General features: G+C 45.1%; 1 long non-coding RNA gene across 1 annotated transcript in view; it reads right to left on the bottom strand.

Moving 5' to 3' along the window:
- Positions 1-8348: 8348 nt before the first annotated feature.
- Positions 8349-26803, bottom strand: part of LOC146397680 (uncharacterized) — a 48063-nt gene continuing 29608 nt past the window's right edge. The window contains exon 2 of the long non-coding RNA XR_014824573.1: positions 8349-8950. This is a non-coding gene — a long non-coding RNA (uncharacterized LOC146397680). The remainder of the gene's footprint in view (positions 8951-26803) is intronic.

A 26803-nucleotide genomic window follows, 5' to 3' on the forward strand; every position in this document is an offset into this window, starting at 1 on the left:
GATCTGGGTGACATATTTTTGCTGAAAAATGACCTCAGCACAGCCTCTTCAGGGATTAATGATGACTGCTGAGGAGGGCTAACAGCCCAGGCAGTGTTGAGTATCACCCCTGGCTCTGCTCTCTTCCAGGCAAGAAGTTCTATCTTCTCTAGGAGATGAGTGGGACTTCATGATTGCAGGGCAGCTTAGCAGGCTTCCTGACTGCCAGCGGGCTCTCTGGGCCAGCTGAGCACCCAGGCTGAGCTCCAGTACTCACTCCAGCAGCAGCTGGTGGTCGACACTGGACTGGTGCCGGGCTCAGGGGAGACAGAGGCAAGAGGCCAGATGGGTGATGACACAGTCTTCCTGTTCTCAGAGAACAGGGTGGGTCAGACAAGTGCCCATGTAGCCGTGAGACAGGGCAGGGAGTAAGCAACGCCACTTAAGAGCTGAGAAGGAGGACACATTCCTTGTAACAATAAAGATCCCAGGAGGCCTTGAGGAGAAAGTGAAATTTGGGCTGGCAGAATTGGATGGGGCCGGGATGGATGGTTCTCCAGGTTGCAGGAGCAAAGGGGCAGCCTTGCATCTTGGCTGGGATATAGGTGCCTGAAGGAAGTTGGTGAGGGATGGTGTTCTATCAGCAGCAGAGCTGGAATGCCAGGCTACAAACTGGGGCTCTCCAGTAGGTCAGAGGGAGTGGCTGGAAGGTCAGGCTCCCCCGGGTGGGCAGAGCAAAGGCTATCTGTTGGGTGGCCTGGTGAGTTCAAGTATCATCCCCTTGTCTTGATCATAGTCCTGGGTCACTTGGTGCTATCAGGTGACAGGGCAGAACACACCGATATCAGGTCTAGGCCTGCAGGACTCTGGAATTTTTTTTTAATGATTTTTATTTTTTTCCATCATAGCTGGATTACAGTGTTCTGTCAATTTTCTACTGTACAGCAAGGTGACCCAGTCACACTTTCATATGTACATTCTTTTTTTCTCACATTATAATTCTCCTTTGCAAGTGACTAGATACGATTCCCAGTGCTATACAGCAGCATCTCATTGCTTATCCATTCCAAAGGCAATAGTTTGCATCTATTAACCCCAAATTCCCAGTCCACCCCACTCCCTCTCCCCCCCTCTTGGCAACCACAAATCTGTTCTTCACGTCTATGATTTTCTTTTCTGCGGAAAAATTCATTTGTGCCATACATTAGATTCCAGATATAAGTGATATCATACGGTATTTTTCTTTCTCTTTCTGACTGACTTCACTCAGTAGAGGGTCTCTAGTTCTATCCATGTTGGGACTCTGGAACTCCTGTGTGAACCCCAGGCCATGCTCTTCATCCCCCATCCCATCACAATGCCTCCCCACCCCCTCCAGAGTGAGGGGGGCCCTGCCTACCCTAGGCTCCACGTGGTTGGGGACAGCTGACCTGGCAGCATCCCCAGAGGGCTCAGGACCCAGGAAGAACCAGCTCCAACCTGCTCCCTGCTTCACAGTCAAGGGAAAAATAAGCTGTGTTTTTTTTAAGTGGCCCTACTGAACTGATAGGCTTGTGCAGGCCTCTATGGCAGACAGCGGCCCTGCGTCCTCAGCCTCCGATGCAGATGCTTAGTAACAAGAGGGTTCTCATTTGTGGCGGGACCAGACTGACTCTGGTGCCTCTCTGGCATCTCTGGGGCTCTAATGCTCTGTCTCTGACCCCAGGAGAGGCAGTGTCAGTTGGAGATCAGAGAGTCTGCTCCCAGCACAAGCTTCTCTGGGCTTGATTAAGCACCATTTGGTCACCATTTGCAAGGGCAGCATCTAAAGAGTGCTGGCCACTCCGCCCCTGCTACAGCTCTGCCTGTGGCAACACCTGACAAATATTGATGCCAGCCCACAGACAGCATCCACTATAGGCCAAAGGGGCTAACATTGCACAAACCACTTGAAACGTGGCTCACGTTGGTGCAGTCATTGAGAGGTCTGGGTACTCAAGTTCAGGAGGGCAGGGGCAGGCTGCTCTTGTGTCAACAGTGGCCTGAATGGCTGGGTGCATCTAAACAGGGTGTGAGAATTCAGTTGAATTCAGTTTAAGGATTTAGTGAGCGCCTGCAAGAACGAGGCCCCAGACTGAGCTTAGAGACAACCAGAAGCAGATCCTCCCTCCACCAGGTCACAGTTAACAGTTCAGGGAAGACAGGAGCGTAGAGGATGCTGACCCAAGGCTTTTGGGCATGCCGTCCCCTCTCTGCAGAATCCCCTCACCTCTTCATCTAATTAACTCTTCCTTCTCTTACTCTGGTTTTCAGCTTCATAGGGTTTCCTTGGGGAGGTTTTCCCTGCCTTCCAAGACTCGGGCAAGTCCCCCCTCCCAGTCACACACACACACACACACACACACACACACACACACACACACACGGTGCCCTGTGTTCTGCTCCTCAGCAGCCCTTGACACTGTTGCAACCCTAGTTATCTCTGTGATTATTTTATTAACCACGTCTTCCTCACTATATATTGAGGGCTAAGCACTCTGCCTGAGGTCTAAATAAATATTTCTTAGATACAAAAGCACTACTATTTTTTCAAATTAATGTAAATGCTGTTGTAATACAAATTCATTCGTAAGTGTTAGAGTTTTGTGTAGCTTTCTGTAAATATGTATATTCCAATTAAATGAACTAACACTAGAACTACAATTGCTAGGTGGAGGTCCTCATCTGGAGGTGGTGGGGGATCCTAGCACTGGGACACGCCTCCCATGTGCCTGTGGTCCTGTCCAGGGGAAGGAGTTTGGTGAAAAATTGCCTGTTCTTTGCATGGCCACCCTTTCCCTCTGGTCTATCTGTATTTCCATCTCTCCACCTCTCTTCTGTTTGCCTAGCCCTCTCTGTCCCCCAGTTTGGACTTGGGGACAACCAGAACTTTATCCACACTGGGTTGTCAACATCATGCTAATGAACTGGCAACACCGGCATAAAGTGCCCATTTGATACCCATCAAAGCCATCACCCTTGAAGACTCCGGCTGGAATCACTATTTTTATCCCCTTCTTTTGTTCTGGGCTAAGACAGCAAAACAGGATGGACTCTGAAGAGGATGGGTCCAATCCCTTCATTTGAAAGGCCAGGGAGGGAGAGGGGCAGTTAGGTTTCTCCTAGTCCAGTCCCTGGGGTCTCTCCTGGCTCCACTCCAGACCTCTCTCTGTTCTCCCTGAAAATGTGCTTCTCAACCCTTCATTGAATTTGGCTTGCACAGTACTCAAGCTCTCTGGATAATCTGTTTTAGGACTTTGTGCTAGTTTCCATCTGAAGAAAGAAATACCTATTTACCACCATTCTTATTTGAGGGTTACTGTTTTGAGAGCAATCGGGGAAGAAAACTCCGACCCCATTAACACGTTATTTTGTCTTTTTGTGTATAGAGCATTTTCACTTTCCTGTATACCTTCCCCCCATCACCCACCATGTGAGTTCCCCTCTAGAAGAGGACTTGGGCCCATCGTGTCCTGCTTTTACTCTTGGACATGACATCCTCACCAACCGCACCAGAGGCAGAGCAGGATCTGGCTGCTTGATTTCCCAGCAGGGATTTCAGGATTGCAGAGCACGGGTAGGATAAGAGCTAGAGGAAGGAAGGCAGAAGAGGAAGATTCAAGCAGGACAGAGAGGGGCAGTGTCTGAGCTCAGTGACTCCAGGCTCTCAGACCTGAGATCTGGAGGCTGCGGGGCTCTTGGGAGGCAGGAGCCCGGGTTCTGAGGAAGAGGGGAGCTCTGAGGGCCACAGGACCATCAGAGGGTCCATGCCTCTGCCCTCTGGGAACATATGTGAGGAACAGCGCTGGTCTGAACGGATGGAGGGAACGCAGCCTGAGGTCCAGCTCAAAAGTTTCTTTCACTCTGTCCTCTTCTCGCCTCCCTCTCTCTCTCCCTCATTTCCCCCACTTTCTCATCCATCTGTCTTCTCCCACGCCTTTTGGTCTGCTGGTCTCTCTCTCATCAATCACCTATTCTATTTATTTCAACTTCATCTATAACTTTTATTTATCCCCTTTTCTCCTTTGACATCCAGCTCTATTTATGGGTCTATGGTGCTGAAAACCGAGCAGATAACAAATTGCCTCAATTCAGAGCAGCAGCCTTCTGCCGACTTTCTTCTTGGCCTCTGAGGTGACCTCTAACAGGGCCCATATCCCATCTATTTGTATTGTCTTGTTTCAATCCCAGGGGTATTTAATTTTTCATGATGAATTTGTCTTGTCTCCTCAGTTTTCTTGCAAGTGTCCTCAGGAAGAGACCCACAGCCTCTGGAGCCCACTCTCTTTACAGCCCCTGCTGTCAGGCCTATAGGTGCTCAGGGAATGAGTGTGGAGAGGGTGCTCTCTCCTCCCCCCACTTCCACAGGCTTCCAGCCTTCAGTGGGACTGAAGGCACAGCCCAAGGAGGTTTGAGCAGGCTTTATTCCCCAATGATCTCCATTGTTTACCTCAAACAAATATACACTAATTAAAAAGAACACCCATTTGGCAAATATCAGCTAAAGATAGATCATTGGACATTCAAACTCTCTACTGGTGTTTCACCCCTAGTCTTTCCTACATAGAAATTCTGGGCTGATCTTTGGTCTAAGAGGATCTTTCCCGCCATTCTTTGATGAGTCACACTCTCTATGTATTCATAAAAAAAAAAGTTTTTGAGTTATGATTCAGTGTCAGGCACTTATCAGGGAGCTGATGACACAGAGAAGACAATCATATGGACCTTGTCCTCTAGGCAGGGGGTTTGGCAAAGCAGAATGACAGCTGTACAGACATTCACTTAAACATATATTTTAGTGAGCACACACTGTGTGTCTGGAACTGTTATGAGGGCTGGGGCCATGGTAGGAAACAACAGAACAGTACACAAATTGAAAAGAGCCCTGATAGAGTTACCACGTACACCCACTGATGGAGATTTGCTCTTGAAGGAAGCCAACCCTGAGATGGGATTTGTCTGCAGCATGTTTACTAGGAAGTGCCCTTATGATTGATAGCTATGGAGAGGAAGGGAAAGCCTAACTGGACCAAAGGAGAAGTCTAGCTACAAAGCAGACCCAAGAACAGTGTCTGCCAAACTCACAAGGATCTGGAGCCAAAGTACCCGCATCAAAGCTCTCCTGCCTGGGGTCAGAATGACCTGGCTGTTATACCCCTGTCTTTACCAGTCATTGGATGAGGGCCACCTCAGAAAGGACAGTGACGTTGGGTGAGGTGGCATCTTGCAACTAAGGTGATTCCTAAAGAGGCCAGCAGTTGGAGGCTGTCAGCAGCTAGCCCTCTCTGAAGTACTTCATTAAAGGGAGAAGTGGGGGTGTATCTCTGTGTCCATCACGCCCGTAGCATGAGGAGAGGGAACCTGCAGAGAATGCTCCTGGGCACCAATATCTGTTTCTCCTTTTCTTCCTGGACTACCAGTAGACTTAAAATACCCAAAAGCTCTTACATCTAACGGGGCCATGTACATAGTTCTTGCCAATGGATAGGCACTTGCAGGCTTGCCCTAAAGACTTTTCATGAACTTCTTCATGATCTCTCTTCCCCCACCTGCAAACTAGATTCCATAATCCAGTGAAGGGGTCCAGTGCCCTAAGGCATATCTGAGCCCCACAATGTAAGGAGCATGGGTTCCTGAGTGACAACATGGAGCAGAGCTCTCTTTACTCCCATGCCCACCCTGAGTCAACTTTCTTCTGAGAACAAACTTATTTTGTATCAGTTGCATGTTCACTGAGATTTGACTGCTGTTTGTTTCAGAAATTAGCATCTTTGACTAATGTGTTTCTTGAAGTAGGGAACTCCCATAAGAAAAATTAAAAGATAAATCTTGACTGAGGAAAGAGAAAAGAGATGTAGTGGTTTAGGTGACAAGAGATCCTCGTTATGTTCAGAAAAAAACATTTGGTAAAAACTGTTGCCTGAGATAACTTGAAAGTCAAAAATACATGCTTAAGAGGAAGAGGACAGGCATTCCTGCTGTGGAACAGTGGGTTAAAAATCCAATTGCAGTGGTTCAAGTTGCTGCAGAGGCACAGGCTCATTCCTTGGCCTGGCACAGCTGGTTAAAAGATCCACTGTTAGCACAGCTACAGCATGGGTCACTGCTGCAGAATTGATTCAATCCCTGGGCAGGGAACTTCCATATCTCATGGGTGTGAACATAAAAATAAAAAAATTTTAAAAAGAGGAAGAGGATGGAAATGAGAATATTCCCACTGCGTGTTTCTTCTTATTGGCTGCATTCAGCAAGTTATTACGAGAAAAAGATAAGCTCAGGAAAGAACTGGCTAGTTTGCAAGATGAAATGGAATGAAAGAGAAAGTGTCAGAAATTCAGGGCCTTGGGGCTGTGGGAAAAAAACCCTCTTCATAATAGAAGTGTTAATTAATGTGAAAGGATAGTGGGAATCTTCACAAAGTACATATATCAAGCCATCATGTTGTACACTTTAAATATACTACAATTTTATTTGTCAGTTATACCTCAGTAAAACTATTGTTAAAATCCCCACTTCTTCTAGGAAACTGTCTTTCCATTTAAGCTCTCTTCTTCTACCTCCCGATATAAAATCAATCACCATATTAATGGGGATCTGCCATTCCTATAACAATCCCCAAACTTGGGGATAGTTTAATATAATGAAAGTATTATCCCTAGACACCATCCAATGTCCAAATGAAAAGACAAAAAAAAAATTTTTTTTTAATCTGAGTAATGAAAACCCAGTGAATCTTCTCAGCTAAACACAGTGAATCAACAAAAATCAATTTATGGTCTATACTTTCCTACCCAAGCCTCAGAGCCTCCAGGGGTTTGTGGTGCTCCTGCACGAGTGTGTGCCACCTGCAGTGGTGATTGAGTTCTTTAACCTCTCTTGTTTGGCCTGGATTCTCATTACACTCACCACCAATATCCCTCCTTATTCTTGCGGCTCAGAGAGCTACTCAGGAAGGAGTGTGTGAGTGATGCCATGCCACACTCCTAGGAGAAGTGCGCTGGGCTTCACTTCTCCTAGTGAAAGAGCGGGGGCTGACCTCTGCCCCACATCATAGGGACTAGGGTCAGAACCCAGGTCTCTGGACTCCCTCCAACCTCTGCCTTTGGAGAGCTTTGACTGTGTACTTTCCTGCCTTAAAGGATCATCTGACTCCCTAATGCCTGAGGCCCCAACCCTTCCCCCACCCCCAAAGCATACATCGAGTGCTTCAATGTACACAGAGTCCACCCTCCTTACTCATTAGCTTATTCATCCATTCATTCAAAGAACGTGTCCTGGCAGTCTCCTTGTGGCTCATGGTGTTAAGAACCCAACTAGTATCCATGAGGATGGGAGTTCAATCCCTGGTCTCACTCAGTAGGTTAAAGATCTGGCATTACCGTGGCCATGATATAGGCCAGTGGCTATAGCTCCAATTCTACCCCAATCTGGGAACTTCCATATGTCGCAGGTGTGGTGGTAAAAGAAAAAAAAAAAAAAAAAAAGACAGAAAACACAAACGAAAAAGGCAAAGAATGTGTCCTGAGTCTCCTTGAAGGAGATGGGGCACATCAGAACCTTGGAAGCCTGGGCGTGATCAGATCAGATAGGTGTAGAGAGTGGATCGGGAGCTGAAGGGGTTGCAGAGAGGGCAGTGGGCCCAGTCTGAAGGCAAGGAGACCCATTAGGAGGGTGTTCTCAATCAAGGGGAAGAAAGGTAAAGGCCCAAAATAAGGTGGTAGCAGAGTGGTCAGTGGTGTTGGTGGTGCGCCATGGGTCAAAGTAGCCAAATCCCAGGGTTTTCAGCCCAATGCTAGAATCAGATACTTTCCCCAAATCCCCTTTCCCTATACCCCCACACTGGTTCTGGGGCTCAGCCCATGGCTGGCACACATCCCCTTTGTCTGAGGAATCACACCCCGTGGGCATCAACTCCTCCTCCAGCCACACCCAGGCTCCTTGCTGTGGTCCCCATTACTTCAGCAGCAACAATCTTGGAGCCTCTGGTGGCAGTTTGCTGCGGATCAAAAGAGTATGAATTGCAGGCACATCCCTTAGAGCGCCCACCATCCCATCAGGACGTTTGTTAGTCCTGCCTCCGAAGCCTAGATGAAAGTGACCTGCTTTGCAGAATCCTGGAATGGCCAACACTGGCTCCTTTACCTCCTGGACCCACCCTCAAGTTCACTGCTTCCTCGGGGCTTGAGAGCTCTGACTCTCCATTTTTCCATCTCCATTCAGGCCTCCACTTTATTGGGAAATGCGGATTACTGAATCAAAAGAGGAGAGGCGTGCTGATTCCCAGGACACTGTAAGACAGAACTGGGGCTGGTATGGAACATTCCAACTGAAACTGATAAGGAAGAGTAATGTTGGGATGGACAATGAATACATTTTTATTTTCTCATTTTTTTAAGATGGGAAAGGAAACTGAATGTGAAAATATTTCAAAACAAGGAGGGCTTCAAAGGAGTATGGTGTCAGAGGGGACATGGCTTGTTACAGAGAAATCAATTAAAGATGTTGTTTCTGGCTCCCCAGTTTGGGACACGTGCCCAACAGCTGTCCCATGGCCTTGCTCAGGCTGACAAGGACCCTGGAACAGGCAACATCAGTCCTGAGTGGCTTTGTACAATCAAGGCCCCGGGGTGGGAGGGATGACAAAGGGAAGGAAGGAAGAAAGACCCTTTGGTGAGGAGAGGAGTCTTTAAACATTATTATCCCACAGAGGGAGGGGAGAAGAGGGTCCCATTTTCATGAGTTGTGCCCATTTCATAAGGTCTGTTTTAATGATACAATCAGAGAGTCTCAGGATTAAAAAGGGACAGTTGAGCATGTTTGGTCTAATCACTATTCGATGGTGTTTGAATCTCTTCCACCGCATCCTTGACAAGAAGCTCTGTATTCTGTTGAGCATCTCTAGGTACAGCTTGATCATAACCTTCCAAAGCCATGTACAGCATCCTTGATAAGCCTGGGAAAATAAAGTACGTAATAGTGAGCTGTATTCTGGTTGCTTGTAACTCTCCCCCACCCAGCGCCCCACCCCTCCCACAGAGCCTCAGAGCATGCTGCAGCTGGCTCTTCTCCAGGGTGTTTTTCTAGGCCCGGAGGACAGCACTGACGTCTTTTCTCACCCGCCTCCACCCTGGAGCCTCTACCTTCCTCAGATGGCCCTCACCATCAGCCCAGTGTTTCACTGTCCCTCCTATGTGGTGATGCTTAGGGCCTTACTTGACCACTGGATGTGGCCTGACCTGCCCAGAAGACAGCAGGCTGCCTCTCTACTGCGGACACCATTCCTCCCCTGGCTGCTCCAGGGCTCAGCTGGCTCCTCCCATAGATGGCTTAGTCTGCATCTGGTCTCCAGGACCATGAGCCTTCCCTGGACATGTTGACTTGCATCCCTGACCTCTCAGCAGGACGTTGCAGCTCCCCAGGGGAGCATCAGTGATCTTCCAGCCAGAGTGGGGAGGACCGGGCCAATTGCAACTTGATCTGCCCAAGCAATATTCAGTGTTGAAGGAGAATCAAGAAGAGGGGGAGGGGGAGTTCCTGTTGTGGCTCAGGGGCTTGGTCAAGAACCAGACTTAATGTCCATGAGGATGCAGGTTTGATCCCTGGCCTCGCTCAGTGGGTTAAGGATCTGGGGTTGCCATGAGCTGTGGTGTAGGTTGCAGACACAGCTTCAATCCCGTGTTGCTGTGGCTGTGATGTAGGCTGGTAGCTGCGGCTGCAGCTCCAATTTGACCCCTAGTTACAGGAACTTCCATATGCCATGGGTGTGGCCCTTAAAAAAAAGAAAGAAAGAAAAAGGAAGAAAGAAAGAAAGAAGGAAAGAAAGAAAAGAAAAAGGGACAACCAGAAAGTCTCCTAGCTTTTTTCTTCCTGTTATAGGCTTCAAGTCCCCTTCAAGGAGATTAAATCCAAAAGCCTTTGGGCTTGTCTCATTGTAATGCCCCTTCCCTCACCTTAACCAGCCTGGGCTGCTTACTCCCTACCTGAGAAGGAATGTGGTCAATTCCTCACCTTGCCTCTACATAACCTGTTCCCCATGCAAATAAGGCATCCTGCCTGAGACCAATCAGAAGATCAAATATGCCCCATACAAGATCAAACAACACTCAGCCCTTAGCAAGGCATAAGGGGCTGGTGTAGAAGAAATTGGGTCTCCACTCATGTACAGAGGGAGCCAAGCTCTCTTTTTTTTTTAACCCGTGCACTCATGAGCTTTCTCTCTCTTTCTCTGAAAATGTACTTTCACTTTAATAAATTTGTAAAACATCCGCCATTCCAATCCTTTGCTACAACAAGAGGGGGGACCTTTCCACCTCCTCCCCCTTCCAAGTGGTCATCAGGCTCTCCCGGCATCTGCTGAACCACCTCTGGCTCCCAGCAAGTCAGGGGACACTGTTACCAGGATTCTGTTGAGGCTTCCTTAAAAAGCTTTTGCTTATAAGTTGATTGGTTTAGAGGAGGACATCCATGCTCCCTGGATCCCTCTGAAGCCCCCTGTGGTGATGTGCTTTTGGCTTGCCCTTGCCAGGCATGACCAAACCCAAGCCTTCTGAGAGCGGGCTGGGCCCCACCTGAGCACGTGGTCCTGGCACCAAGGGCTTTGCCATCAGGAGGACATCATTGCTTTCTGGTATGAAAGAGAAGGGCTCTGTGGGAAAGCAACTACTCACAGCTACATGCTTTAGAAGGAAAACAGGCTATCACATCATCTCCTCGTCTGTGACGTTTGCTGTGGGGTTGAAGTTCAGGGTGTAGCTTTCTGGCTCTGTGGCAGGTCATGTCCTTGCAGGGACAGTGGCGTGATTATGTGGAAGCTGCTTTTATAAATGGCTCGTGGTCATGGCCCTGGGAGAGCTTGGCGTCTGCACACAGCGTCTGCCTGAATGTCTGGGCTGGAGAATCCATCAGGGCGGTGCCATGACGCCCGTGGCTGGGAATGCACTGCCGAGTCACGGCCCAGGGCACCTTCCATGCTGCACGCTGGGTGCACGGCAGGAGTGGCACAGGTGAGATGGAAGCCTGTATATCTCCAGGGGCCCAATGGGAAAGCTGCTATATGATGGCTGGCCCCTTGGGGGGGGGGTGCTTTGCCGCAAGAGTATCAAAGGTCTTAATATACAGTAATTTTCCAAGCCTCCCAACACTCTTGGGAGGGGTACCCCACATCATGTTGCCACCCTCCTAGCAGATGGCCTCTTCTGTTTGACCTCTGACTCTCAGTGTGATCTGGATATCCCTCAGCCTCCAGCTGGCAAAGTGGGAAAGAGGCCACCCTAGACCTGACCTTGTGGTCCCCATAGTAGAAATGGAAGGGAAGACTCAGGACTTGGGATCCTCTGGCTTTCAGATAGGACTCTGAGCTAAGTACCCAGGTTCAGTCACTGCTTCCAAAGGCCTGGGAATCTTAGGGTGGAAGGACCTCATAGGTGACCTGGCTTATTCTCTCTCACACACCATCCAATGCCCTCTGTAATGACATCCACAATTTATTCAATACATACCAAATGCCAGGCACTGCACCCACTGATTTTTTTTTCAGTGAATTTATTGCATTTATAGTTGTACAATGATCATCACAATCCAATTTTATAGGATTTCTATCCCACAACCCCAATGCATCCCCCACCCCCTGAACTGTCTCCTTTGGAAACCAAAAGTTTTTCAAAGTCTGTGAGTCAGTATCTCTTTTGCAAAGAAGTTCATTCTGTCCTTTTTTCAGATTCCACATATCAGTGATAGCATTTGATGTTGGGGTCTCATTGTCTGACTGACTACACTTAGCATGATAATTTCTAGGTCCATCCATGTTGCTAAAAACACCAGGACTTCGTTTCTTTTAATGGCTGAGTAATATTCCATTGTGTATATGCACTACATCTTCTTGATCCACTCCTCTGTTGATGGACATTTAGGTTGTTTCCATGTCTTGGCTGTTGCAAATAGTGCTGCAATGAACATTGGAGTACATGTGTCTTTTCGAGTCATGGTTTTCTCTGGATAGATGCCCAGGAGTGGGATTTCTGGGTCAAATGGTAGTTCTATGTTTAGTTTCCTAAGGCCTTTCCATACTGTTTTCCACAGTGGTTGCACCAATTTACAATTCCACCAACAGTGTAGTAGGGTTCCTTTTTCTCCACACCCTCTCCAGCACTTATTGTTTGTAGACTTTTTGATGATGGCCATTCTGGCTTGTGTAAGGCGGTACATTGTGTAAAGTGTTCAAAATAGCAAAAGAGAATAAAGCAAAAAGTAAAAGTCTCTTCTCTTCTAAACACAGTACCACTCCCCAGAAGAAACTTCTCATGAAAGTTTCTATTTTTATTTCTTGTGGTAATTTCTATTAAAATTTTAAAAAGCACAACCTGATCTTGATTTTTTGGCTTATCTTTTTTTTTTTTTTTGCTTTTATGGTGGTTCCTGTGGCATATGGAAGTTCCCAGGCTAGGGGCTGAATAGGAGCTATAGCAGCCAGCCTACACCACAGCCACAGAAACATGAGGTCCTAGCTGCATCTGAGACCTACACTGCAGCTCTCAACAACACTGGATCCTTAACCACTGAACAAGGCCAGGGATCGAACCCATGTCCTCACGGATATTAGTCAGGTTCATTACAGCTGAGCCAGGATGGGAACTCCTTTGGCTTATCTTTAGATGGCATCTCTTGATTGTTCCTCTATGCAGGATTAGGAGTTCAGCACATTTACCCCATCCCCCATTTCTGTATGGTTTTAACTTCCTAATTTGATTAATTATATTACTCTTTTGTGTTCTTCCAGTGGGTACTCTTATTACTATCAGTAATCTACCTAAAAATCAGCATTGACTTATTCACTTAATGCAACATTCATTAACTCCTTCCTATGAAAGTTGAGAAAAGTAGTGAACCTCTTTTTTTCTACCTCTCTCTAATGCTCAGTTTTAATGCAGATGTATTTAATTATATATATGTTTACAATTTCAAGGTTTATAACATTTGTACTCTGTTCTTTAACTATAAGAGTGTTCCACATTTTGTCCATAAGATCATTCTAAAGGCTGAAAGTCAATAAACAGCATTGTGATGCCTCAACCCTATTCACTGAAGCCTGGATCTACAGAGAAGAAAATGTATTCACCGTCATGGACCCTCGGACACTCTAAGGAGGCTTTTCTATGAAGCAAAGAATCTAGCAGAGATGCATCATTCCCTTTCAGCTTTCTTCACATCTTCTGGATCAGTTTCAGCTGCACTTTTTCTTGGCTCTCATGTAATCTTCGTTTTAATTCCTTTTTCAGTTTTGCTGGAATATTTCCTCAAAATTTGTTTTCATTGAGGGTGTGTGATTGGTAAATTGTGGTAGGCTGAAATATGGCTGCTACAAAAAATGTGTATATCCTACTTCCCAGAAATGTAAATGTTACCTTCCATGGCAAAATAGGGATCTTGGCAGATGTAACTAAGTTAAGGATTTTGAGATGGGGAGATTATCCAAAGGGCCCTAAATGCAATCCTAGGTGTCCCTGTAAGACAAACAGATGGAAATTTCTCACACATACTTAGAGCAGAAGTAGATATGAAGATGAAAGAGAGAGAGAAGAAGATGCTCATCTTAAAGGCTAGAGTGATGCAGCCACAAACCAAGATGTGCCAGCTACCATCAGAAGCTGGAAGAGGTGGAGTTCCCACTGTGGCACAGTGGAAAGGTATCCAACTAGGAACCATGAGATTTCGGGTTCGATCCCTGGCCTCGCTCTGTGGGTTAAGGATCCAGTGTTGCTGTGAGCTGTGGTGTTTGTTGCTGGGCAGCAGCTACAGCTCTGATTCGACCCCTGGCCTGGGAACCTCCATATGCCACAGGTGCAGCCCTAAAAAAAAAAAAAAAAAAGACAAAAAGACAAAAAAAAAAAAAAAAAGAAGTTGGAAGAGGCAAGGAAACTTTTCTCCTACAACCAGGGGAGTGCAGCCCTGCCAACAACTTGATCTCAGTCCAATGATACTCATTTCATCTGTACTCCAGGATGATGAAAGGATATACTTCTGTCTTTTTAAGCCACCAAGTTTGTGGTAATTTGTTACAGCAGGCATAGGAAACAAATATGATAACATTATAATTTCTTCCATACCTTAAAAAAGACTATATGGTGTGCCATCCTCTTGTTGACAGTTTAGCTAGGTGTAAAACTCTATTTTATAAACTAAAAAATGATTTTTCCTCAGAAATTTGAGGACATTGCATCATAGACTTCTAGCATCCAGTATAGCTATTGAGAAGAAATCTCATGTCAGTCCTGTTACTTTTCAGGGTACCACTTTTCCTTGCTCTGTAAGCTTTTATACTTTTTTGTCTTTTTTCTTTTGTCTTTTTAGGGCAGCACCCATGGCATATGGAGATTCCCAGGCTAGGGGTCTAATCAGACCTGTAGCTGCCAACCTACGCCATAACCACAGCAATGCCAGATCCAAGTTGCATCTGTGACCTACACCACAACTTACAGCAATGCTGGATTCTTAACCCACTGAGCAAGGCCAGTGATTGAACCTGCAACCTCATGGTTCCTAGTTGGAGTCATTTCCGAGGCACCATGATGGGAACTCTAGCTTTTATACTTTTTGTTTTTATCCTTAGAGTCTGCCACTCCATCAGAACATGTCTAGACCATGGTCTTTGGTTAATAAATACTTCTTGACATACTGTGGACTGTTTCAATCTGAAAACTCCTACTTTTTTCAGTTCAGGAAATGCTTTTTCTCCGTATTTTTAAATGTATATTTTTCTATTAAAACTGTTCTTGGGCAGATTATGAACCTTCTGATTTATCTTCCATGTCTCTTGACTTTTCTCTATTTTCTTTCTATGTACTTTTGCTCTGTAAACTGGAGATTTCCTTTTCAAATTTCCAATTTGGTTTGGTTTTCACTCTTGTCCATTATATTATTCAGCTTACCCCATTGAATTTTGAATTTCATTATCAAGTTCCTCATTCTTATGGATGCAGCACTCTCTTGATCTCTCTGAATGCTGATTACAATTTTTAAAATATTCTTAATTGTTTCTTGAATTATGTTTAATTCTTCCAGGGCCAGTTGGTCCTCATTTATGACTTCCAGTATCCTGAAATCATCAAGAGGAGGTAGCCAGAAGGGTGTGCATTCAGGAAACACATTTGAATCTCAGAACAGAAGGGCATGTGTGTTTTGGAAACTATACATATCCACAAAGAGATAAACATTTTGAAAAAACTCCATAGACGATTCTGTTCCAAGTCATATCCTACCCCCCACCTGCAAACCATCTCTATCCCCACACTTTGATTCAGAACCAGCAGAATAGATCAGCAATTCTTAATTCTAGTGGAACATTAGAATGAACTAGAGAACTTCTCAAAATATCCTGGGTCTGGGGACCCCTGGGTAAAGCTTATATGCATTTACAGTTGCAAATAATTAGAATAAACTACATCTAAGGTCTTGCTTTTTAACTGTGATCCATGAATCAATAATAGCAGCATCACCTGGGAACTTTTTAGAACTACAGAAGCTTGGGACTCACCCCAGATGAGGTGAGTCCCAAGCTTCTGAATTCAGATGTTCTGAATCAGAATCCGCAGTTAAACAACATCATCAGTGATTGATAATTGAAGTTTGAAGAGCACTGCTTTATGGGAGATCATAAGAGAGAGTGGTGTATTTGGGTGTGACTTCCAGAGTCTAACGGATCTGAATTTGAAGCTCAACTCTGTCCTGTAACTAATACATGAGCACTTTAAAGTCAGAGCAGTGTTGCTATAGAGCCCCTAGTACAGTGCCTGGCTAGTGGCAGAGGCTCAATACATATTTTTCCCTTCCTCATCTACTTTTTCAAAGATTCTTTCCTAGGTCTGAGATTCTTCAGCGGGAATGTTTCTCCTATGTCTCTGTTCTTCCCCTGTCTGTAATGCATCTGATCAATCACTCTTTGATCTTTCCATTCTCTGGTACCCTCAGAGCTGTGCCATCAAGTCACTCTTTCTAGCACTGTCTTAAATGATTGTTTCTAGTCTCACTTATAAAATTTAATAGCAAAATGCTTTTGATATGCAAGCTTCTTTGAAGTTGACCCAATCTATATTCCAAAAAGATGTTCTGAAGCATGTTTTTTTTTTTTTTTAATATGAACCTGGAGTGTCAGTTGAAAAGACAGGTGTGCTCTCTGCTCTGCCAGTTCCATTTTCCCTCGTTCCATTTGCAATTTTCTGGAGAAGCATGGGAAGTCTGTGTCAGAGGATGATGACAGCATCTTGTGGCTGTGATTCATGTCAAGGGCACCTTTGATTGACCACCACCTTTATGGAGCTCACAGTGATCCACAGGACTTTCTAACTGGTCTTCACTACCCAACCTCTTCCCCCTCCCACCACCACTACCACCCAATGCCCAGGTTATAGGCAGGGATGTCTGTCTCTGTCCTACAAACAAGGAAACAAATGTAGAGAGGCTGGGGCACTTTCCAAAGAACACACATACGTGCGTGCGCTCATGCTCACAGTCTTAATCCTACGTCTTCTTAACCACATTCAGTGTCCCAAGAAAACCAGAGGAAATCCTTTCTCCAGCAGCTGCTAACCATCAAATCTGCAGATAATTAACCGGCAGCATCCCCTCCCCCAAAGATTCAGGCCCTTTAGGATTTACCATCTGCAGCTGGTCAAAGCAAACTATCAAGTGGCCTTCCTAGGAAAAGCTTTCCTCTCCTCCCCTCCCCTCTCCTCCCCGTACTACCTCAGGGGGTGCTCCCTTTCCCGACCCATGCACCTGAAAGGTTGGCTCTCACAGGGGTGCAGATTGCTCAGGGATACTGAAAAGTTTCATGCACATGTGTGCTCATCCCAGGCCTGTTCTCTGTCTACCTCTGTCTCTCTGTGTCTTATATTTACATGGAGGAATACCCTAGAACTTCTCTCAACAGCTCTTGGCTGGAACTAGAGGGCTATCCTATTAGCAAAATCACAAGTAGGAAAAGCCACTGCTGTATGGGGAACAGTGTTCCTAAAACTTTCATGGTCACACACATCTCCTGGGAGGTCTCATTAAATAAATGTCACCTCCTGATTCAGTAGGTCTGGGCTGGGGTCTGGGATTCTGCATTTTGAATAAGCTCCCTGGTGATGCTGAAGCTTCTGGTCCATGGGCCACATTTTAAATGGCAAGAGATTAAAATGACTCTCCCATCTTGGGGGGAACTTTGGAGACTACTGGAGGTGGTGAAAGTATCCAGGCAGGGGGGTATGGGGGAGTGCCTGCAAGGGAGCTGCCTGCTGAGGATGGCCATTCACCCAGAAGGCCTATGTCCTCTCGTGTTCCTGCTGCTATGTCTAACTGATTGACTCAAGGAATGGCACTAATTTTGTTTATTCAGTAGTGTCTCAATAAGTCAAAGGAAAAACTATATGCACATATCAACAAGTACTGTTAAGACATTTTATAAAATTCAATCAATTCCTGAAAAAGAAACAAAAAAGAACATTTCCTTTATATGATAAAGAATATCTTTCTTAAACCAACTTAAGGACAATACCTAATGGCAAGACCCTTAGAAGCAAACTTATTAATCAAGGACAGACAAGAATGTCTAGTATCACCACTGTTAATCAGCACTCTTTTAAAACTGGCTGCCAAGGCAGATGAAACCATAAAAAAGAAATGTAGCTATAGAAAAGGAAAAGGAGACAAGTTAACATAATTTTCATGTGGTGAAATTGTTGACCCACAAAATCCAAGATGCAGCTGAAAATTTGGGGGATTAATAAGAAAGTTCAATAAAGTAGTGGGTACAAAGTAAGCACAAAAAGTAATAACTTTGGTACATACATAGCCAACAATCAGTTAGGAAATACTTGGAGAAAAAGTCCATTTCATATTTGACAATAAACATAGGAGAAATGAACTTAATAATTAATGTACACACCATCAATAGGATATAAAACCCCACAAAGGGTCGTAAATATCCTGGATACATTAAGGTGAAACATACCATGCTTCTCAATGGGACGATTAATTTGTTATTTTTTTTCTTTTCCATTATGCTTCATTACAAGATATTGAATATAGTTGCCAATGCTATATCATAGGACTTTGTAGTTTATCTATTCTATATATACTAGTTTGAACCTCCTAATCCCAAACTCCCAATCCATACCTTCCCTACACCCATGGCAACCACAAGTCTGCAAGTCTGTTCTCTATGTTTGTGAGTCTGTTTCTGTTTCATAAATAAGTTCATTTGCGCCATATTTTAGATTCCACATACAGGTGATACCATGTGGTGTTTACCTCTTTTTGACTTAGCTTTGCTTAGTATGATAACCTCTAGGTCCACCCATGTAGCTGCAAATGACATTATTTCATTCTTCTTTGTGGCTCAGTAATATTCCCTCTATGGGGAAGATTAAACAGTCCTTGCCTGTTGATCGTATCTAAGGGTGAAGCAGAAAAATGCTGATACAGAGTTCTGAGTGTATGTGTGGCTTGTTGGCTATGGTCCTCACTGTAAGTTAAACTGGCCCAGCCATTTCATGGAGAGTTCCTGATATAATTATCTTTAGGGATTTTCTGTCAGCCAGTCCTGGAGAAAATTCATCAACCTCCTGCCTGGAGTGTATTCACCTAACTGCCCATGTTTTAGGAGCTAAGTGTCTCTAAACTTTCACATACTCCTCCTACTTTCAATTTGGCACCCTTGCCATCAGCTAGGCCCAGTCCAGTACCCCCTGTGTTACCCTTTCCAGAGATAGAGCAGCAGTCTTCAGAAGGGGCACAGAACATGTGTCTACTTGGAGTCGGGGGAGGTGGTCTTGGGATCTATCTGCTTTTTAAGTTGACTTGCCACCAATCCTCCTCTTTTGAAAGCGAATTTGCTCTCGTTTATAGAACCAGGTGCTGTGTTCCTAAGTACTACACAGACTCCCCAAATTGGGTTGTTTCTCAACTTTCCCCCTTACTGGCTTGTATTCAGTTTTAATGTATCTGCTGAGTCAGTTACCACTTGTCTAGCAGTTTCTCAGCTTCCAAATTCTGTTGCTGTTGCCTCTTCTCCTGTGCTATTTATATATGTATGCTTTAAAAATACACTAGGTCTGTTTTCTATGTATGGTCACCAGAGGGGATATGAGGGGGGGATAAATTAGGAGCTTGGGATTAATATTTACACACTACTCTGTATAAAATAGACAAACAACAAGGACCTACTGTAGAGCACAACTGTCTTCAATGTCTTGTAATAACCTATGATGAAAAGAATCGGAGAAAGAATGGATATATGTATAAGTGAATCACTTTGCTGTACACCTGAAGCTAAGACGACATTGTAAATTATATACACTTCAATTTAAAAAATAGTTATTGAAAAAAATCCAACATGTCATTTTGAATAGTACAAAACAGCAATCAACTCAGGGCCCAGACAGACAAAAACACTAGTATTGACTGCACATGTTACAGGGCAAAGCCATCTCCAAGAAAAAAGCAGGGAATCACGGAGGAGAGCACCCAGTTTAGGGCCTGAGGGAGGGGGGCATGGGATTTCCTTCTCTTAAAACAATGTCTTTGGAGTTCCCGTCGTGGCGCGGTGGTTAACAAATCCGACTAGGAACCTTGAGGTTGCGGGTTCGGTCCCTGCCCTTGCTCAGTGGGTTAACGATGCGGCGTTGCCGTGAGCTGTGGTGTAGGTTGCAGACGTGGCTCGGATCCCGTGTTGCTGTGGCTTTGGCGTACGCCGGTGACTGCAGCTCCGATTGGACCCCTAGCCTGGGAACCTCCATATGCCACGGGTGTGGCCCTAAAAGGACAAAATACAAAACAAAACAAACAAACAAACAAAAAATTTGCCTAGAAAAAGAGGGAAAAGAAATATCCCCCAATGTTAACACTAAGTAAATTATCATTTTTCCCTTTCTTTCTCCTTCTCTATAATAAGCAAATCTTTTTCTTTAATAACAGCTTTATTGTGATATAATTCCCCTACCACACAATTCACTCCTTAAAAGTGTATGACTTGATGGTTTTTAGTATATTTACAGATATGTGCAACTAACACCACAATTTTAGAACAATTTCATCATAAAAAAACTTGAACACTTAAGCTATCACTTTCCAAGCTCTAACCCCCAATTTCAGCCCTAAGCAACCACAATCTACTAGCTCTATTGTAGATTTGCCTATTCTGGGCTGGAATAATATCATGTGTGGTCTTTTGTGACTGGCTTCTCTCAGTATAAAGTTTTTTGTTTGTTTGTTTGTTTTTTGGTGTTTTAGGACCGCACCCATGGCATACGGAGGTTCCTGGGCTAGGGGTCCACTCAGAGCTGTAGCTGCTCACCTACACCACAGCCACAGCAATCCGAGCTGCATCTGCGACCTATGCCGCAGCTCACAGCAATGCGGGATCCTTAACCCGCCAAACCTGCGTCCTCATGGATGCTAGTCGGGTTCATTAACCGCTGAGCCATGACAGGAACTACTTAGCATAATGTTTTTAAGGTACATTCATGTTGTAGCATTGTCAGCACTTCATTCCTTTTTACGCTTGACTAACATTCCATTCTATAGACATATTTTATTTTGCTTATTCATTCAGCAGTGGAAAGACATTCAGATTTTTTCTATCCTCTACCTTTTATGAATAATGATGCTCTAAACATTCATACATGGGTTTTCCTGTGGATGTACATTTGCATTTCTCTTGGATGTATACCTAGGAATAGAATTGCTGGGTCATGCGGTAACTCTGCATTTGACCATTTGAGGAATTGCTAGACTGTTTTCCAAAATGACTCCAGTTTTACATTCCCACCTATGTAATGTGGTAGAGTGGTGTATAAGAGTTCCAATTTCTTCACATTCTCACCAACGCTTGTTATGATCTGTCTTTTTGATTAAAGCCATCCCAGTGGGTGCAAACTGGTATCTCATTGTGGTTTAGATTTTCATTTCCCTGGTGGCTAATGACATTGGCCACATTTTCATGTGCTTATTGACCGCCTGTCTATCTTTTTGGAGAAATGTCTATTCAAGTCCTTTGCCTACTCTTGATCTGGATTTTTTTTTTTTTATGAGTTGTATTTCCTCCTGCTTTGATGTTGTTATTTTCCACTCAACCTTTTTTGGTAAACATTCCTTTGATCTTTTGACAAATCAGTCATCCTGGGTCAACTTTTCACATGCTTTCCAGGTATTTTTCTTTTAAAATGTCATTTTCCAGGCAGGAACTAATTGTAGAGAACATTTGTCTGGTAATCGCTGTTGTTTTGACAGCCCAGCATCTGAAACCCTTCCCCCATGCTTGTGAATTTACCACCTTATGAGTCATGATAGGAAGCAGAGCCCTCCTCCCACCGTGGAGCCAAGAAGGCTAGATTTGTGTTTTTCCAGCCTCCCTTGTAACAAGGACAGGAGTACATGGTTAGACTCAGCCAATCAGATTCCACTGCCCCAGATATGAGCCAGGATCTGATGTTAAAAAACAATAGGGTCAACAGAAAAAGCATTCCAGGGATGGCAGAATCTGTGGTTGTGATGCCAGTCCTGAGGGAGGGGACAGCAGCAGGAGTGGTGGAGCCAACAGTAACAAGCGCTTGGCATCCCGGGGTGGAAGGGATTCCAGCTGATGCCTTGTATTTCCCAGCAGATGTGACAACAGCATCCTCCCCAGTCTGGTTCTGGGCTGCAGTTCGGGTATGAAACTGAGCACTGCTAGCCTTCTCTGTTCTGAGATATTTTCTTTTCTTGTTCAGGGCCAAACTCACAGCATATAGAGGTTCCCAGGCTAGGGGTGAAATAGGAGCTGCAGCTGCCAGCCTATGCCACAGCCACAGCAATGCTGGATCGTTAACCCAGGGTTAGAACCCGAATCCTCATGGATACTAGTTGGGTTCGTTACCGCTGAGCCACAGTGGGAACTCATGGACTATTTTCTAAGCTCTAAAGTCTCTTTTTGGTTTAAATGAGCAAAACAGCTTTCTATTGTTGCCACTGAGAAGCCTGACCAAAGATGATGTTTCTCTTCCTGGGAAATGCCTCCTTTATAACTGACTCTGTCTCTTTGTGTTTTACAAAAACCGTAATGTCATATTGCTCTACATTTTTAAACGTGCTTCAACATTTTGAGGAAATAATATATCAGTTACATATTTTCTAATGGTTTTTTAAATGATTCCCTTTCTCTTTACATGAGACTTGGAAAGCTCATCTTCAGTGGCATAGAGAAGGATCTGTAACTTTCTAACCACTTCACTTTTAACTTAATCCATTTTGGATCGTGGTAACTTTAGCTCATTTCGCCAGCCAAAGTGGCTAATTAAAGCAGAAGTCGAGTTACCTCCGGGAGCTATTTTCAGTGACACAGCTTCTAACTTTGCCAAATTCAATGCTATTACTCGCCCAAATTGTTGGGCGCCTTGCATGCACTTGAAACAGATGCCAATGCGGATGTCTCGTGGGCTGAGTCAAGCCCCAGGGGTTTGTATTGTCACTGAGCACAGGCGGACACTGCCAGCAGCAATGCTCCAGGGCCATCAGGTCCTCACCAGCTGCAGGAAGGACCCCGCCCCCTGGGGCAGAGTGCACTTCAAAGACATCAGAGGCAGAATCTTGGGGGAAGTTGGGGCAAGATAAAGACCGAGCACCTAGATTGAGAGAGCAGGGCAGTGCTGGCCCTCTAGAATGGTACATGCTGCTTATTTGCAAATGGCACAATCTTTTCTAGGTATCGAAGTCCTTCAGGAATGTGTCAAGTTCCCATCTTGCACCAAACACATGGAAATACTAGGTAAAACACCATAAATTAAAATGGTCAACCTAAAACCAAGATCCAAAGCTATGTGGATGCTCAAATGAAGAGGAGATTCAAAGAGATGATAGGGGTTGAACCCACCCTGCATATGCCTTAGAGGTTGATTTATAGCATTGTGTCAATTTCTGCTGTACAGCACAGTGACCCAGACGTACGTATGTATCTCAATGACAGCAGGTAAGAGAAAGCTTACAAGACATAAAAAGGAGAAACTGTTTAAAAATTAATAGATTAGTTTCTATCAAAATCAAAATATCTTGTCACGAGGAAGTGACATTAGAAACTGAAAATACAACAGCCAAAAAGTATTTTGAGAGTATATAAAGACCTTCTTTCTACATCTCAGTGAGAAAAAAGACATTCAGCCCAACCGAAAGCAGGGTAAGAGATATGAAGAGGTAATCGCAGAAGAGGAAACGCAAAGGGCCAATGAACACCTGAAAAAATGCTCAGCTTCCTAAGAACTCATGGAAAACAAATTAAAGCATTATGATACCATTTCATTCCTCATGCCTTGAAAAAAATCAAAGGTCCAATACTAATCTATTTGAGAATGTGAGGGAATAGGAACATATACGCTGCATGTCAGGGGATAAATTAGCACAGCCTCTAGAGGACGGCTTTGCAGTTTTCATCTTAAGTGAAAAATACACACATGATATGACCTAGCAAATTCCTGAGGTATCAACCCTAGAAAAATTCTTCTATGTGGGTAAGGAGACAGCTCAGCACTGTTGTAATAATGAAGTAAACATCCTAAATTTCCAAATTAAAAAATTAGCAAATAAATTTCCATCAAGGAAATAATGAATAAAATAAGAGTGATATATATTAATTAGCAGCAGTTAAAATGAATGAACTAAATCTTTATGTCTCAATATGGACAGATTCCCCCAAAGCCTACACTGAGTGAAAAAAGCAAAGGGGCAGGAGTTCCCATTGTAGCTCAGCAGTTTCCAAACCCAACTAGTATCCATGAGGGTACAGGTTCGATCCCTGGCCTTGCTCAGTGGATTAGAGATTCAGCATTGCCGTGAGCTGTGGTGTAGGTTGCAGGTGCGGCTCAGATCTGGTGTTGCTGTGGCTGTGGTGTAGGCCGGCACCTACAGCTCCCATTTGACCCTAGTCTGGGAACTTCCATATGCCATGGGTGCAGCTCTAAAAAGCAAAAACAAACAGCAGAAAGACACATAAAGCAAAAACAAACGAACAAAAAGGGGTAGAAAGCTATATAAAATCAATAAAATTTCTTTATATTACTATATATTTTTTTTAAATACAGAAGATAAGACTTTACATTGCTCATGGGCACACATATATGTTATTAACATTTTTAAGGTGGACAAGAAGGAACATCAAATTTATGACAATAATTTCCTAGGGAAAGGTAAGGAAGGAAATAGGATTGGATAATGATAAAATTGAGATTCAAATTTCAGGGATTTTTCTTTTTAAAGCTCCCTGTGGGAGTAGCCTGCAGCTGAGTCTTCAAATTTCACAGTGCTTAGCACCTTTCCCCTCTCTGATCTGCTTCTCCCACTCTTCCCTGTTTCTCCCAGGAGAACTTCCCTAATAAACCTTGTGCACGTGGGTCCTCATCCAGGGTCTGCTTCTAGGGAGCCCGTCCTAGGACAATGACCAATGGCATCAAGTCTCTCCCCCACTCTCCAGCCCGGCCCTCTTTGGTAGGCCGAAAAGTGGGCCCCCAAAGATCCTGATCTCCAGGGCCCGTGAATGTTACCTCATAGTGGGGGGAAAAAAAGAGTCTTTGCAAACATGACTAAATGAAAAGTCTTGAGAAGGGGAAACTATCCTGAATTACCTGGACAGGCCCTAAATGGATTGCATCTCCTTATTAGAGAGGTGGAAGGAGTTTTGATGCTGTACATAGAAGAGAAGGCCAGGTAAAGACAGATCAGGGAGAGAGACTTGAAGATGCCAGCCTTAAAGACTGGAGTGAGGGACCCACAAACCAGGGAATGCTGGCAACCACCGGAAGCTGGAAGAGGCAAGGAATGGATTCTCCCCTAGCGCCTCTGGAGGCAGCATGGCCCTGCTGGTACCTTGATTTTGGACTTCTATACTCCAGAGCTGTGACAGGATAAGTTTCCGTTGTTCTAAGCCACCCAGTTTATGGTAGTATGTTACAGTGGCCACAGGAAATGAATATGCGCTCCTCCTAATATAAACTCTACTTCCATCATACACACCATGGGCCAGGTCCTGTGCTAAACTTCTCACCCTGATTATCTGATTTAAGCCTCACAATAACTCTCTGGGGTAGTTAATTTACAGAAGAGAAAACTGAGGAATGGAGAGGTGAACTGACTTGCCCAGGGTGCCACAGAGCCAGGATTCAGACGCAAACACAGGCCAACTCCTGAGTCATTTTTCAAGTTCAGGTGGAAGGAAAAGATGGTATGTCCACCTCCTGCTGTGTGTCTGGGCCACAGGAAAAAGTGTCAGCAGTCTGGAACCAGACATCTCTCCACCCACCAGCCCCCCACCAAGGAAAGACTGTCCAGGACTGGCTGGTAAGCAAACCTTTCTGCCAGCGCTGAGCAGGGCAGATAGATGAGCAGCTGAGCAGATGGAGGGAGACAGGTGATAACTGTGCTGAGGACCTGCTCTGGAAAATGTCAATTCCCATCCCACCCCAGTATTTCAAAGGTGCCAGGTGCTGGAATCTTCTCACAAGAGTGGCTCATTTCAAAAAAAAGAAAAGAATGAAAAGAAATGGCCCAAACTATGCCTCATCTGAGAGCTGCATTCAATAAAGGGAAATTAAATTCCTAAGGAAGCAGGTGCTCTTTGGCCGGAAGGATGCCAAGAGGGTCCTGGAACCCTTGTCAGCCCTCAGGACCCAATTAGCCTCCCCTTGGAGTGCCAGGGTCTTTGGTGAACTCTCTTCTGGCTGGGAAAGAGGGTGCTGTGCTTTGATCCTGTCTGCCTGCCTGCCAGGGCCCCTCACTGGGAAATGTCCCATCTTCCACCACTCACGCCTCTGCCTCAGCTCACAGCCGTGATCTAGGGCCACGCTGCCACAGGAGGCCCTCCTAATCCTCACCCAGCCTTGACCTTGGTCTCCAGATATACCCCTCTTCCCCATATTCTTTGGGCAGAACATCACCAGAGAAAAATTGGACACAGCCTCTACCTTAAAGAACTTGAGGTTAGTGAGAAAGAGAAGCTTACACACAGAAACCTTTAACACAGGCCAGAATGTGGTCAGGGCTCTAATGCAGCTAGAGCTACCCTTTGTCATTGGCGTGTTTTCTCTGTATCGGTCACTGGCCTAATCCCATTGCCTACATGGCCACACCAAGTCTTTATGGGCCCTTTACCCCCATGGGGACTGTTGCCCCTGTGGAAGCAGCTGGAGGCTGGGAGGCTCAGGCCTTCACCTGAGAGGTCGGGCTCAAACACTCAAGGGATCTGGAATTCACTGGGAGCCCCCTATTCTCCTGCTTCCTTAGGGTAGACGCAGAGCCCCTTTCCCTCCTGCCTTCTCTCCTCCTTTGCTCCCCACGCCACACCACAGGGGCTTGCTTCATCCTGCAGCTGTCCCACAGCCCTGCTCAGCAAGTCCCAGTTGTCCTGAATGTTTACTTTCCTCTGAGCTACACAGATCTCTGTCTTGCTAGTCTTGACTGCTTTTCAAAGCCTAAATACGATGTGAAATTGTCAGTCCTTTAAGAAGCAGGATGATGGGGAAGGGGGATTGGAGGAAGGAAGCTGGACATGGGATGGAGAGGACCAAGCTTGTCTCTTAGTGAAGAGATTAAAGGACTGAAGGGGGCTTTCTGGGGAAACTGGGGCTCAGGATGGTCCAATAACTTGCCCAAAGCCACAAACCTTGTTAGAAGTGGAGCTGGGACCTCATCAGAAAGTGAGTGAGGATGAGAAGAGGGTTGTGGGCATACCAACCAGGCTGCACAGAGCCTGCCCCGGGGTGTTCACAGTCAGTGTTCAATGCCCCATCCCTGCTTCACAGGACTCCAG

The sequence above is a fragment of the Sus scrofa genome, chromosome 13 (assembly GCF_054392235.1).
Source record: "Sus scrofa isolate SSC_HxYL_T2T_F1_AM1 chromosome 13, Sscrofa_HxYL_maternal_Yorkshire_Landrace_v2.0, whole genome shotgun sequence".
Lineage (NCBI taxonomy): Eukaryota > Metazoa > Chordata > Mammalia > Artiodactyla > Suidae > Sus > Sus scrofa.